Below are 12,653 nucleotides of genomic sequence, written 5' to 3'. Positions count from 1 at the left end.
GCCCCTTCTCCACCACTGATCTATTATATTTCTTTTACCCCTCTTTTATATTTTATATTTTTTATATTTTATGTATATGATATATATTTATATTTATATATTTGCCTGGAAATCTATGCCCTATGTCCATACCCTCCCACTCCTTCAAGTGCCGGTTACCTCCACTGATTTCAAATCCCATCCTCCAGGACAAGTAGATTTTACAAGCACTAAATTTCCAGAAATTTTCATTTCCCTATACCCATTGGAACATTCATCAGTGAGACCCCCTCTCATCTTCAAAATAAGGCCTCCTTTATTTCCTCCTCTTTTCAGTCTTTTCCCTCTCTTCTTCACTCATGATCCTATAGGTTCTTCTCTTTCTGAGATCACAAAAGTAACCTCCTAATTGCTAGGCCTTGGATTGACCCCATTGGATCACTCACTCCTCTCTATATTCCTGTTTCTCACCGCACCTTTTATGTACCTTCCCATGTTTTAATGTAGTCCCATAAAAGAAGCATTCAGCTATAGGCAGAGTATCACTAGATTCTATCCATAAAGTCCCCTTTCCACTTTTTCACTATTATCTCTGCTGAATTTCTGCTTTCATTAGATTTCCCTCTCTTCTTATGTACATTTAGAAAAAAGTCTCATTGTTCTTTCTGCTGTCACTCAGCTAGTGCTGTCTGCATTTATTCGCTCTTATATTTCTCTTGTTTTGGAGTGTTAAAGAAACAAATAATCAATTCACTTCTGATTTTCTTGCTAAAAATGTTTGAAACTCATCTTTATTATTCAGTATTCATCTTTTATATCCTGGATAGTTAAGCTTAGATTTGCAACATCGCCACCTTGGGCTGCATCCTGAGGTTCAATGTTTATTAAAATATATTCTTTTATCTCGTCTTCATTTTTCTAGTGTTTGCTGATATTTTTGTGTTATTCAAATGTCCTTTCCTTTTTATTTGAAGGTTTTTCTCCTGATAGCTTGTAGAGCTTGTTCTTTCTGAATTAAATTATCAAATTTAATCACTATTTGTCTTGGAATTTGTAGCCTTGGCTTTGTTTTGTTGTGTTTTTTTTTCCCCAAGGGGGATTCATATATTCTTTCCATTGGCATTTCATTTTCTATGTTTAAAAATTCTGGGAAAGTCTCTTCTATTATTTCCTTTATTATGGTGTTAAGTGTTTTTGCCCTGTCATGCATAGTATTATCTGGGAAATCTATGATGTTTAGGTTGTCTCTATGCATCCTTTATTCAAGATTTGCAGGTTTTGCTTGCATAGTGAGCTTATTTTCTTTTAATATTATTGGTTTTTGCTTCTGATCTTCTAAGTTGGCCTTTATTTCTGTGTATTTGCATTTCCACTCTATTCTTTCTCTTTTGTTTCTCTGGTGAGGTTTGTCATGGCAGATTCGAATTTTTCTATTCTGCTCATGATTTTTTCTCTGCAGGACATATAATTCTCATCTCTCTTTTAAGCCACTAAAAAACAATATGTTGTAGTTCTCCTCAAACTTCAAAGGGTCCTCTGTCACTTCAATATAATTTTCCTTCATCTTCAGATATTCATTGATAGATGACTGAACTAATTTACTAAATCTAGAAGCCATATTTCCTTCTATTTTACTATTTTTCCTGTTAATTTATCTGTTTATGTTTTGATTGTTGAGATTTCTTCTTCCTGATATCTTTGGTACTTTCAGGGTTTTTTTCTACCTTATTTTCCTTATCATTCATTTCCTGACTCTCTCCCCTCTGATTATGGGTTCTTTGGGTGCTGGATCTCAAAGTATCTCAACCTCCTCCAACACTGGACAATTCTTATTGACTATCCTAAGGTCTCTGTCCCAAGTGACTTTTTGAGAATCATATCTGGACTCACTTGTGTGCTTTCCCTGACATTTGATAGAGTATTGCAAAACTCCACACATGTTCAATATCCTGTCCTAGTAATCTATCCCACTCCTTCTGTTTTCAGTTCTCTGACTTGAAAGCATTATTTCAGAGTCTATTTCCCCTAGCAACAGCAGTTCAGAACTTTTGTAGCACCGTTGCTTCTGGGTTGTGTCCCCTTACAGGCTTTGCTCCTATAAGATTGTGGCAAAGCTTACTATTGAGACCTGAACAAATTTCCACAATGTGAAGTTAGAGTTTCCATGGCACTGGAAAGGAGAAGGGAAAAACAGATATGTGAGTGGATTTTTAATGTAAGCCTGTGTCATGCCTTCAAGTATGCTAGTGCAGCCTTGCTTCCAGTAGCTTAGGAGATGGGAGAATGATGCTGTTAGTTCAGAATCAATAAGAATACGTTTAGGAGGGGTTTTTTTTACCTTTTTCTAGATTTTGAGTGTCTTAAGCATGGAAACAGTTGAATTTGCTTTATTTTGGGCACATCATTTCTGTTTTAGAAAGGTTTGAGAAGTTGTGGGGATCAGAAAAGATGTTTAGTTTACTATCTTGTTGCTCACATGGCCTAAAAATAATTGGGATTTTTAAATTTTGTTTAACTGCTCTCTCTCTCTCTCTCTCTCTCTCTCTCTCTCTCTCTCTCTCTCTCAAGCAATTAAACATATAAAATGTCCCCTAAGCACTTACTTTGACCATATCTCATGAATTTTGGTATGTTGTGTCATTTCCATCATATTTTTATTGAAATTGTTAATTGTTTCTATGATTGGTTCTTTTATTCACACATTGCTAGGATTAAGCTTTTTCTAATTATTGTTCTAATTTCTAATTTTTTTTCATCTTTGCCAGAAAGACTCTTTTTTAAGGTTGGTAAAAGATGCACCTAATTTTTCTCCATTTGTTTGTGAGACTTTTATGCTTTTACACATGGTCAATATATGTGAAGGTTCCATATGTAGCTGAGAAATAGATATATTATATTCTTGTCATTCAATATTCTCCAGAGTTTACCATATTTAATGTTTCTAAAATTCTGTTTATACTCTAAAACTTTTTTTAAGTTACTTATTCAATTTATCTAGGTCTAAGAGGGATAAATTGAGGTCACCCATTATTGTAATTTTACTCTCTATTTTTCCCTATTTTCTTATCTGTTTTGTCCAATGAGTGCCTGGAATGGTCCTGCTATTGTTTTCTTGGACTATTGAATGTCTGTATTCTAGTATTTATAGATAATTCGATCTGCACCATCTACAAATTTTCCATGCTTTCCAAATGGTCTGATCCAAGGCAAAGTCTTATTTCTCTCTTCCTTATAGAGTTTTACAAGTTTCTGGCCTGTATTTAAGTCAAATCACCCTGCCTATGAGTTTGTTCTGGTTGAGTTCCTGTATATTGTTGGATTCAATTATTATCAACTCCTTGGAAAGCTCTGCAAGTTCAGAATGATAGAACTACAGGTTTGCCTTTGGACTGAAATTCCTGCCCTGGTTATTTGTGCTTCAGACTGGGAAATAACCTGGAACTGGGATCCTACTATACTCCTGAGGTCTAAGAATGGTTGATTCAGAACTTCTTCATTAGGCACAAAGCCTAGGACTTATAGCCTAAACATTGTCCCTAGGCACAGATTCCAACCTTAGTCAGCCAGCCTCTGACCTGAGACCACCTACTGGATAGAAATCAAGAGAGCTGCTAGTTTGCACCTCTTCCTTAATATTTACAATGCCTTTCTACATAGTAATTGGGACTGTTTCTTGTCCTGGAGTTTAACCCCAGTCCTCTATCATTTCTTTGGCTAGAATTATTTTTACAGACATTTCTGTCTAAATCTCTTCTCCAGTGTTTGTAAATATCTTTGTCAGTACCCTTAAGCTACTATTAGCTGGAAAAATTATTCACTGTGGCTTTTTTCCCTTCAATTTCTCAATAAAAAACTTGGTTTTATGCAATTTCTATATGTCATTGAAGGAGTCATGAAGGAAATCATGATGATACTTCTGGCTTTTAGTGATCTTTCTTACAAATCAGGCTCTCAAAAATGGCAAATCACTGCTTCATTGCCAGCTCACCCAGGCTTTGGTCAACTCTAGTCACTTAGTTTTCCAAGTAATAGACTTTTAAGTGTATTTTTAACTTCCCTCAGAAGTTTATACAATATATGTCTAAAATTTCTTTGTAGCTCTAAGCCTACAGTCAGAAATTTCGTTCTGGAAAAAATAATTTTATTTTTTAAATCCTTTAAATGCTGATTTGAACAACTATGCAAATAGTTTATCATTGTGAGTGGTTGACAGTTTTACTACACTTTTAGACTTAAGAGATAAATTATGTGTCTAAAAACAAAATAGGTAAACATACTTTTAAGGAGCAAGTATTAGCCTTCTCAGAAGTAGAAGTTCAGGGAAATTAATCAAACTCAAACACTTCCAAGATGGAAGAAGTTAAATGGAAGAAGAGAAGAGATGACTGACCACATGTTTTCTAATCTGGGTTTCAGCAATGCAGGCTCCACCATGAAAAATCCCTGCTTTAGATACAGAGTATAACATTAGAAACCTCATAGTTGGAGTCTATCTGAATCTACCTCTCCCTGCTTTTCTTCCCCCTACAATTCTAAAGAAACAGAGAGCTACCAATTCCACAACTCATTTTGGAAAGTCAGAGTTAACTTCCCTGAGAGGCCTGAGAAGGATCCTAAGAGAAGTGTTGCTAAATGCAATAGGTGTCTTTCTCTAACATACTGATCTTTCTAGTGATCCCTGGAGGAGAAAAGGCAAAAACAGCACTATAATTAGATTTACATAAGTATAGATGATGTCTAGGTAGTTAGACTTCCTAAATGATTTTTTTTCCATTTCACAGATATTTTGAGTGGTTTCTTTTTCTCTTATTTCCTCCTGATTTTTGTTATTTTGATATAGAAATACTGTTTATTTTTGTGGATTTTTTTGTAATCTATTACTTTAATGAAGATTTTGTCCCAAGTAATTTCCTAAGTTATTTTCTTGGATTATGTAAGCAAATCATGATGCCATCTATAAATGAATATAATTTAATCTTCTCTTTGTCAATATTTCACCTTTAATTTCTTTCATTTTTTCTTATGACTATTGATATAATTTTTAAATGAAGTCAATTAATAATCATTTTTGCTTTAGTCATTTATCTTGACAAAAGTCTTAGTGTTTCTCCAACATAAGTGATGCTAGCTTTTGGCTTCAAATATACACATATTATAATACTTTAAATGTCCCTTTGATGTATAGCTCCTTTAGATTTGTTTGGTTCTGATAGAAATGAAAGTTACACATTGTCAGAGGCTTTTTCTTTATTGGCACAATTCTGAGGCTATTGAGGGTTTTTAGGAAGATTGATTATGTTAGTTGTTTTCTTAATATTTCATCTCCAACATCACTCTTTCTCTTGCCTTCCCCTTCTTCCATGATGTGGAATGCCCATCTGTAAATGATCACTTAATACATTCACCCATATTAAGATGTTTTAATTGATTGATTGAGACACAAAAAAGATAATATGCTGTCCTGCTTGTGTAGTATCAGCACCACTGTCCTACCATGAACATGGCGTGTATTTCTAGTTATATTACAAACATATACAAGTGGCATATTTATATGTAACAGTGATAATTTTTAAAAGCCTACTAGGAATATGATACTAAACTAAACATGGAAGGATATTTAAATGAAGAATTTGATAGTCTTTTATCCTGAGAAACTTATAGTCTCATAATGAAAATAAGACTATAAATGTATAAATTTAAAAGTTAATTAAAAACAAAAGACAGTACAGGGAAAATTAATGGAATATCATATGGTGCTATATGAAGTCGAAGATCACTAGGACTCCTATGAACAAAATGGGACTTGAAGTAAGCACAGAAGTATGGCAGCATTTGGATAGTGTGAGATTCAGGGATGATAGGAGAAAGGAGGAAGATCACAGAAAAAGGCGCCAAGAGAGAGCTCAGGACCAAGAGAGTCTCCAGAGTTGAGAGAGCTGAGAGAGCCGAGAGAGCCAAAAGACCCCAAAACTCTCTTTTATACAAAGGAAGTGGGAGGTGTTGGGGGAATGTCTCCCAGGGCTTCAAATATTTTTTAAACAAGACAATAGGTAAAGAAATTAGGAGAACAGTATGAACATGATCAAAGTAAAACAACAAGGGGATGTCAAGGATTTTTTATATAGCCACACTTCTATTAATTCAGTTCTCCCTGGACATGAAGAATATTTTTTCATCATAATGATAGCAACTCATTTTCACTTAGCATTTTTTAAGGCTGAAAAGATGTTTTCCTCATAACTTTAAAAGTTTGTATAAGAGACATTATTTCTATTTAAAAGAATAAAAAATGAGACAAGAATGGTTAAATAATTTGCCAATAATCAAAAAACATATTCACCTTTACTCTGCTTTAGAATTTGCTTTAAACATATATATATATATATATATATATATATATATGAAACACCAAGAATTTGTATTTGACTCTATAGACAAAAAAAAATAGAGAATGTGAGTGGTAAAATGTTATCATGAAAGTAACATGATAGGAAGATTCTTCTGGTATGTATTCAGAAAACGGACNTTTTTTATATAGCCACACTTCTATTAATTCAGTTCTCCCTGGACATGAAGAATATTTTTTCATCATAATGATAGCAACTCATTTTCACTTAGCATTTTTTAAGGCTGAAAAGATGTTTTCCTCATAACTTTAAAAGTTTGTATAAGAGACATTATTTCTATTTAAAAGAATAAAAAATGAGACAAGAATGGTTAAATAATTTGCCAATAATCAAAAAACATATTCACCTTTACTCTGCTTTAGAATTTGCTTTAAACATATATATATATGTATATATATATATATATATGAAACACCAAGAATTTGTATTTGACTCTATAGACAAAAAAAAATAGAGAATGTGAGTGGTAAAATGTTATCATGAAAGTAACATGATAGGAAGATTCTTCTGGTATGAATTCAGAAAACGGACTCATGTAAAAAAAATTATTTAAGGCAGGGAGAGCAGTTAGTAGCTATTACAAAACTGTAATTATGCAGGGATTAAATAACGTGAGCTTACACTACAGAGGTCAAGTAGAAAAACAATGAATGAACAAGTACAAGAAATATTACAAAATTAAAACTGAGATTACATGATTTCAGATTGTTTTGGGGAAATGGTAGGAAATAGAGAATCAAATATCTTAGAATATTTAAGCTAGATGAACATCTAGTCTTTCCACAAGACTCATATTGAAGCTTATCATCAACCTTTCTTCCAAACCATTAATAGTTCATGTTAAATAGGCAAAGGATTTAGAATTTAATGAAGGAAGAATTAAAATTTTCTATGGAATTATGGCTTGCACAAAAGGACTGTCAGAAAGTGCAAACTTGAAAAGGGATTGGCTCTCTAATGGTTCCAAATATTTTCTTGTTTTGGCTGTGCCAGAACCTCAAGAGTGAAATGGGAGGCAATCAGATAAATAAGGAGAATTGTTTTGTCTGCTTACAACACATAAATTATATAAATGCTTTTCTCTTACAGCTTTTTGTCAGCCGAATTAAAACCAATTCTTTATTGGGCAAATTATTAACATGAATATTTTCTGTGCACATTGTAGATGAGAGCTGAGCATCTACAATGTGCACAGAAAATAAGAAAAGAGAAAAATGCTGATGTTTTTAGGGAAAACACTTGGTAGGAATGCAAACAAAAGACTGTGACTTGTGAGGAGTCTCCAAGAATGAATTTGATTCCCGTAAGCCCAAGATTTTATGCAGACTTTAGATTCAAATGTTTGTAGAAAGAAAAAAAGGGGGGGGGGAGGAATAAATAGGATTGATTGTTAGCCCACTTAAGCTTATCAGTGATCAAAATGGACTTCTGTATTGTTATTCTGATCAGTTAACTATCAATAATAATTAAGATAATTAAAACCAACATATTGACCATAAAATTAATTTATATTAACATGGCTTTAGAGTATGCTAGGCATCTAACCATAATTCTTCATTGGTTTGTAACAGTATGGTTTTCAGTTCTAAAATATTATAAATGAGAAAAATATATCACATGATATTACTATATTCACTATAATCATAATAATTACTATTGTTAATAAAAATTATGATCAGCCACTCAATTCATGTTTTTCTCTAGTTTTATCCATTGAATCACTACAGCCTCGTAATTTCAAGTGGTACTTAGCTGTTGAGGTTTATTCCTTTTGGAACATGATCAGCTAGATTAGTATATGTGACACTTAACACCACTGAACATTATACAATAGTCCTCAGATATGAAAATATCCAGAAAAAAAAATCTGCAATACTTAACTACTCATCTCCTACAGTAAAGAAACTAATTTCTATCTTTGTTTTGTTAATAATATAAATTAAATTGCTTCTAAATCATAGGATACCATGGATGGTTTTAGCAGAGAAATCTGGGTCAGAGTTATGCTTAAATGTAAGTAGAGTGGGATGGAGTACTATAGCCTTCAGAGCAATGGGTACTATTAGTGTAATGCGTGACAAACTGCTCAGCTTCTGGGGAACCTGCAATAGTTAAGAACATTTAGGGCTCAATAAATAATCAGCACAAAATAATGAATACAGAAGTGGCTATAAATGCTTATGATATCTTAAGAAAAATAAGATTACACAAATACCAAAGAGATCTGTCATTTTCCACATTTATTTTTCACATTTATATCATTTATATGTTTATAATGCAGTACATAAAACTATATTATTTCTAAACATCCAAAATATTGAATTTTATAATTTTAACCTAGCATGTTTTTTATAAAATGATTTATAAAAATGTGATACAAATCTATGTATATTAAAGCAGAATTGTTGTCATGTGTTAGGAAATGCATTTTAATTAGAATGTAATTGAAATAATTGATTGTTTTTTTTAATTTAACAAACTGTTATCCAATGGACTTGCATACTTTTCCCCAAGGAACCAGATCTTACAGAACGCTCTGAGGAAGGTGGGACATAAGTAGTGAAGGAGATTTCTAAGAGGTCATTGAGAACAATTCATAGATTTCGACATGTACATGAACTTTCAGGAGTTTACAAAGTGAAAATGGACCTGGAAGATAATTTCCTCGATCACAGTGATCATTCCTCTAAGGCCCAGGAAAGAACACTAGTAACCCTGCTTATATTAGGGTGGGCGATACAGAGGTAAGTTGGCACTTGTCATGGGCAGTAAAACAAAATGGGTTCTGTCTAACTGAGGTCACAAGATGGCAATGAAGTCAGGTAAGAGGGGAGTTGTACCAAGAAGTCTGGTGATACTGTAAGAGGTATAAAACCAGTATCTCAATCTCAATCAATCAGCAAATTTTTATTAAACACCTATTATATACCAAGCATTATGTTAAATGTTAGGGATTTTTTTAAAAGGCAAAAGACAATCTCTGCTCTCAAGAGGCTTGCATCTAATGGTCCTCTAAAGAAAGGCTGATGCCTTACAAGATATAAGATGAATAATTTTGATTATAATAAATTTAAAAGGTTTTGTACAAACAAAACCAATGCAACCAAGATTGGAAAGGAAACAACAAACTGGGGGTGGGTGGGATTTATAACAGATTTAGCTAATAGAGGTCTCATTTCTCAAATACATAAAGAAGTCAAATTTATAAGAATCCAAATCATTCACCAATTGATAAATGGTCAAAGGAAATGAATAGGCAGTTTTTAGATGAAGAAATCAAAGTTATCAATAATGAAATGAAAAAATGTTCTAAATCCCTCTTGATTAGAGAAATGCAGATTAAAACAACTCTGAGGGACCACCTTACTCCTATCATATTGGTCAATATTATAGTAAAGGAAAATGATCAATTTGGGAGGAAATGTGCCAAAATTGGGACACTAATGCATTGCTGGTAGTTGTGAACTGATCCAACCATTCCAGAGGGCAATTTGGAATTTTATAGCCCAAAGGACTATAAAATAATGCATACCTTTTGATTCAGAGTTCCACTATTAAGTCTGCATCCCAAAGAGATTTTTAAAAATGGGAAAGTACCTGTTTATACAAACAGGTGCCCTTTTTGTGGTGGCAAAGAATTAGAAACTAAAGGGATGTCTATCAATTGGGGAATGGCTGTGAACAAATTGTGACATGATGGTGAGTTGGGTCAAGCAACTCAATAAATAGATTTTTAGAAATTGATCATTCAGGCCCTCTCTTGACAATCCCAAAACATCTGTAGTTGGTGATAGCTAATTAAGAGGTAGTCCATCAACTTATACAGCCTTCCACATCCTCACAGGTAGACAGATCACCTATACAGGAAAAGAAAACTTATCCCTTTTATTTATTAGCCAAATTCTATTAAAAAGAAAAACATTTCTTGGGATTCCCAAGAAAAAAGCAGCAGACTGGATGGTATCTATGACCCAGATCCAAGACTCAATAATACACAGTAATTCTCCCTAATATTCAAGAATGAATACAGTATAAGAAAAATAAATTCTAACACTTTCTTACCCTAGTATTTTTTAAAAAATAGGTAAAAGGCAAAGGAGGAAAAAATAAATGTTGATACAAGAGGATGTCATATTCCTTAGCGATTTTTGGAAAAGATGAATGTCCTGATAATGTCCTTCCACAGAGATGTTCTCTCTTCCTTGATTTCAACAGAAAGATTATACTTAGTCCCAGAAAAGAAACTAAAATTATTATTTACTGATTTTAGTGGGTTTATTCTTGCTGGTTGGTATTTAAATAGTAATTAGAATGAACATAGTTGGTTTTCTATTATTACATTCTCCCTATTTTAGCATATGACTATATAATAGTGATAAATTCACTTTTGGTCAATAACCTGAGCTCTGTAGAAATAACAGACTCCCTTTTCTCCTTATGCCTCCAAAATTAACAATAGAACAGCTTTTATGAAAATATTGTTGTTTGTTGATTTCACCAAATCTGAAATAATTTCTCAGTTCTGTGAATAACTTTAAATATCTAGCTCCTGTCCAATGTATGCCATAGTGTATGTCATAGCTTAAACCAGTGAGAAATGAATAAGAAATCTACAAAGAAGTACATCTGTGTTTCTCTTCTCCTGAAGAGTAAAACTCTGGATGCCTTTGGAACTACAAAACTCCCATATCATATGTTTGATTTTGTTACAGACACACACAGCTTCTTAGAAATATGGTATCTAATTTTACCTTTATAGGGACCGAGATGGAGATTAGTGATGGAGTCTGTGATTTCACTGGCAAAAAATACTGGGAATTCCAGTATTGGTTAAAGCATGAGAGATACTCACAGACAAGACAGTCCTATCTCCAAAGTTCACTCTTTATCCACTATATTATTATTCATCTAATTGATTAATTCAATTTGTTGAAACTTAATTAATTAATTGGTTTGATGATATTTAATTAATTAAAACAAATCTGTTCATTCTTTGAATTGAATTAGACATAATTTTATTTTGATTTTTTAATTCACAAAATATTTTAATCAATCAACAAGGATTTACTGACTCTCACGTAGAACTGGTGCTCTCCCAGGTACCTGTGTACTGACTGTTTGGAATATGAAAAAAGTAGAAAATATGCCTGTTGCTCCTGAGAACCTAAAAATATGTATGGGAAGGGAGCAGCTGGGTGACTCAGTGGATTGAAAACTAGGCCTAGAGATGGGAAGTCCTAGGTTCAAATCTGTCCTCAGACATTTCCTAACTGGGTGACCCTGGGCAAGTCACAATCCCCATTGGTAGCCCAGTGATGGGCAAACTTTTTAAAGAGGGAGCCAAAGGAAAGGAAATGCTCATCTGTGTCATATTCAGACTCTGGAAGCTGAAAGTCTCACCTTGATTGACAGGTGAAGACAGTTGGAGTCAGCGGAATGTTCTGAGAGACCATGAAGACAGGAGGAAAGGAGGTTGGGCAGAGAGGGATAAATATCCTGGCAGCCTGACAGGGGCCCTTTTGTCTTTTGGGGACCCTTTTGGCTTTGGCTTTGGCTTTGGCTTTGCCTTGGCTGAGCTTTGCCTAAACTCTTGCCTAGACTTGGATCTTGAACATTGATTGACCTGTAGGTCAGACCGTGGATCCTCTGATTCTCTCTAAATCCCTAGATATTTAGGCACCTAAACCATCTCTAGATATTTAGGTATACCAGGCCCGGGGGCATGGGGGAACCTGAAAATGGATAGGAGAAGAAGAAGAGGGTGGTAAGGGTGGTATTTCCTGAAGGCTGTAGGACTGGCACAACAACTAGCAGGAAGAAGCTGAGAGAGATACTCTGGTTTGGCAGTGGCCAGGCTGAGCCAGAGGAGGTGAAGAACAAGAGCCCAGCATTACTGAACAGCCTACAGTCCTGAGGGATTATTGTCATAGATTTAGTGATAAGGTCACCTATTCCCCAGCCCGTTCCTGATCATTCCTTTCCCTTGTTAACAACATAGATAAAAGTTAAGTACCTTCCTGGAGTAGTTATTCCATCACCACTCTGGGGAGGGAGAAACGCAATCAGATGAACATTATCCAAGGCTAATAGAGCCCAATACTGATAATCAAACAACCCCAGGTGGGACCTGAAAGGGTTATCCATCCATTGACCTTTAGGGATCCTGCCTGGGCATTGTTATAAAGAAGGGCAGTTATTATAACATCTAGCTGAGTGGCAGGACCTGGGTGTCCCTGCACCAGCCATCAAGGGGAACCCAATCACAGC

The sequence above is a fragment of the Gracilinanus agilis genome, chromosome 1 (genome assembly GCF_016433145.1).
Source record: "Gracilinanus agilis isolate LMUSP501 chromosome 1, AgileGrace, whole genome shotgun sequence".
In the NCBI taxonomy this organism is placed as follows: domain Eukaryota; kingdom Metazoa; phylum Chordata; class Mammalia; order Didelphimorphia; family Didelphidae; genus Gracilinanus; species Gracilinanus agilis.
Note: the sequence above shows the minus strand (reverse complement) of the source record.